Below are 4,083 nucleotides of genomic sequence, written 5' to 3' on the forward strand. Positions count from 1 at the left end.
TCTTGTTGCTGGGAGCAGAAGGAATTGCACAAGCCATCCCCATTATCCTATCAGCCTAATTTGGCTGAGCTGGTTTTAATGGAGCGCGGAAATGCGGTGCCTGCTCAGCCTCCCAGCCCAGGAACATATTGTAATTAACTGCCTGAGCAGCTGCACGGCGGCAGGAGGAGGCTCTAAATGATGTGACTCTGTTGATATTACCTGTGCTAAAATGATTTTGGAGATTGGAAGGGAAGAGCTGATTGCCTTTTACGGCAGTGTCTAAAGCCTAAATGAGTTCTGACACCTGAAGGAAGGAGAAATAACCCGCAGACTTCACATCAGCACTCTGTAAAATGTATTTGGAAGCTTGATCACCATGACCTCACCCTTGCAATTATTTCAGCCCCTCCAGTTGTTGTCACATATTTGATCCTCAATTTTGGTTTAATTGATACTGTGAATGTTAACATAAACTTGATGGCAAAGGAACAGCTATTCACTGTGTAAGCCAATTTCCTCATTATCACAAGGAGCTGAGATACCACCAATGACCCTGCTTGTAAGTAAACAGCAATAACACATTGAAAATCTGACAAAAAAAGGATGCTCAAGGAAATTATTACAACACTTTATTAAATGGACGAAAATGGAGTTAGTCTGGCAGACTAACTTTTTGCAGGCAAGTATGGGGCAAGCCCTCAATAGTAATAATACATTTCAGGTATTAATAGCAATGATTAAAATACTGTCTTCTGTGGGGTGACATAATAGTACTGCAAAGCAGGGTGCTATCTTTGTTTCTAAAGAAACTGAGATTAAGACAAATGATGATCATGGTGAATTATCATGAAATACAGCTGTGAGCCAAAAGGCTATTTAAAAACTACTGCACCCAGGCTGAACAACCCCAAGTGTCTCAGCCTGTTTCCACAACTCTGTGTCCTGTTCAAGTCATTTATGCCACCAACACAATCAGCAGCCTGGTCTAGTGGAAGGCATCCCTGTCCATGGAGGGGGACTGGAGCTAAATGACCTTTAGGGTCCTTTCCAAGCCAACCCATTCTCTAATTGTTTCCAGAGGTGTGTGCTTCACTGGTCCTTTGGCTGCTAGAAGCAAGGAGATTTAGCTGAGGATGTCAAGGATGTCCTTCCAAAGGCATAATCAAGAGAAAGCTGTGGGAGCTCTGAGAAAGAGTATGGGAGGAGTGATTTGGTTAAACATCTCATCCATCTTTAAGAACCTCTGCAGATGTCACCCTGCAGCCGTCTGGGGAGGAAATCCAGTGCAGAGCCTGTCAACAGGACATGGATCTCTGAATGAACCTGGAACAGGGGCACAGAGGCTGCTGCTCAGTAAGGCTTTTGATCTCATGAAGATTTTTAGGCTTCCTTCTGTCTGTAAAAATGTGACATGTTTGCAACTCACATTTATAAACAGATTCCATAACTACGTCTCAGTTAACTTAAGCTTTCCCTGCTTGTCTACAGAAATCACGTGTTGAGTCTTGTTTAAGAACATAAGGTCCCCTGTGAAGAAAACATTTCTCACAAGCTAGTTGAGCATTGTTCAATACAGAAGCTTCTGGGTCTTATTAGTGTTGTTATTTGTATTTCAGAAAGCACCACAGAGATTTGAGAAAAGTTGTTTTCTTGGCTAGAAGAAGGGGTTTCCCCATGAATTCTTGCTTCAGGGACATTAAAATCACAAGTGAAAATGGCACAACACAAAGCACAGAGTGGCACTGTGACATGGTTATGAGGGAATATAAATTACAGCCACAGCAGTCCTAAGTACTAAATATCAGCATAAATATTTGTCTGTTCCTTCTGTGTATTCTAACAGAGATTCAGACACAGAAGTGCCTAATATTACCAAAGCATTTGTTCTAATAATATGGATTTTTATATTTCTAGTCGATTTTATATTCCTAGACTCCTATATGAGTCATATTAATTCTTCATTTGAAGTACATTTGTCACCATCATTCAAAGTATCCCCTTCATTTACACTCAAAACTCCATCAGAAACATGCTGTATTCATTCCACTGATTCTGATCTAAACTACCCTCTTGGGTGAGAAATGCAAAATACATTTATTCTGCTTTAATTAGACCTCTAGCAAATCCTTGGGAAATGGCAATTTTGAGCAGAAGATGAGAGAGCTATTTCCTTTAGATTCTCCCTGCCACGAGAGCAGGATGACAGAAGGAGTGAGGAGTTAATAGGAAACATTACCCAGAACTTGCCCTTGCAGCAGGCAGCAGTTCAGCTGCCCTTTCATATTTCTTCTGTGACATCACACGCACTTCCAGACTTTAACATTTGTCCATGGCCTTCAGGGAGAGCACAGCTCGGTAATAAGATGAACTGCTCTTAAAAGATTGCTCTAATACCATCAGGGCTGACACAGCACTGATGTCAGGGGAGGTGAGGGAGAGTGCTGAACTCCTCACCTCTGTTCCCATCACAGGGAGGATGAAAAAGGAACACCCTGATGCTGCCAGCATTGCAAGCTGCCTGCAGCTGCCCACGGCCAGCAGTCAAAGGGTGGGGGGTACCAGGGCCCCACAGTGCTCAGGTTTCAGTGCTGTGGTGGGGGAGTAGCTATGGGGGCTATTGATGTGGGGAGAAGAAGGCGCACAGAAATTTCAGCCATGCTTTATGCCAGGAAACCTTAATCTGACCATCAGCTTAAAAATGCTCTCCAGGGGTACAGGTGCACTGAGACATTATTAAACTACGTTGGCTCACCCCAGTGGTCCCTTTATGTACTGGCTGGCCTTTAGCAGGCTGGAGAAACACCCAATTTCTCAGTCAAAACAATCTTTGTCCTTAAAAAAAGACATTAGTGCATGGGGAAAACAGTGACTAAAGCATCACTGAGATAAAGATTCCTTCCCAGGCCTGCCCTTTGACTGCCCACTAACTTGGGGTAAGTCCCTGTGTTTTATCCTCTTTCTCTCCTCCTCCTCAAATCATTTAGGGCAGGAGCACCTTCTGAAATGGGTTTGTCTAACATCAAGGATGACTGATATCCCCAGGTTCAACTGCAGTGTATAAACAGTAAGGAGGAGGCCAGCAGGCTGCAGAGAGCAAAAGCTTTGTGGTGTGCATTTTTTGACCTTTCCAAACTGTAAACTTGCAAATATTAAAACGAAAGGATCCAAATGTGCAAAGGAGGAGGAAGAGACAGGGAGGGAAGCCATGTACTAATGGCTTATGAAAAATCACTTGACAATTTGTCATCTGCCTTCTTTGAGATAAAAAGCCAATATAAAGGAATCAAGAGCAATTATGTCCCAGCCCATGAAGTGTCTTAGGCTATGTTCAAGCCTTCATTTTTCAGTTTATGACTTGTCGTGTTCTCTACTCAAGCCTCTAGTTTTAATTTCTATATTTTGCACTTTGTGTGTTTTGTCTCTATTGTGTATAATGGATTCTATCACCATTATTAGGTATTTCATTGGTGTGGTACTTACACACTTGATACTCTTGAAGTACACACTTACACTCTTGAAGGTTCAGGATATGGTGGAAAAGTGACCTGATGGTATCTGTAGAATATACTGGGGTTTAAGCAGCTCTTTCATGTGCCTAATGAAGACATAATTGGAATAAGAGGGCCAAAAGCTAATACTTAAAATATCCAGCCTGGAAAGTTTTTTTCTAGAAACTACAGCTGAAGAAATTTCTGCTGGAGCCAAGAGAAATACTTGATAACTTTCTCTGTCTCTCTGGGTTTTTCAAACCAATCTGAGTGTGTTTCCCAACAGTGGCTGTGATGTCATTCAGCATAGCAGGGTGGAATATTGCTACCTTGTCAGGTATCATGGAGAAGTTATAGAAGAAGATGGGTCCTACCTTAATTAAAAGACCAAGCAGCTGCCTGTAGAGTATGAATTTAGTTGGACAGTAGTTCTGTCCCATCCTCCTGTAGTTAAACACTCTGAGAACACAGCATAGGGAAGCTCTCTCCCCTGCAGAACTCACAGGGTAAGTGTAAAATGAGATACCACAGAACAGGCAAGGAAAGCACAAGGAAATGAGCACACATCTTTGCTGAAAGTGATAAATCCAGTGGTTCCAGGAGCCCCAATCCC

Source organism: Serinus canaria, chromosome 2, assembly GCF_022539315.1.
Source record: "Serinus canaria isolate serCan28SL12 chromosome 2, serCan2020, whole genome shotgun sequence".
NCBI classification, from domain to species: Eukaryota; Metazoa; Chordata; class Aves; order Passeriformes; family Fringillidae; genus Serinus; species Serinus canaria.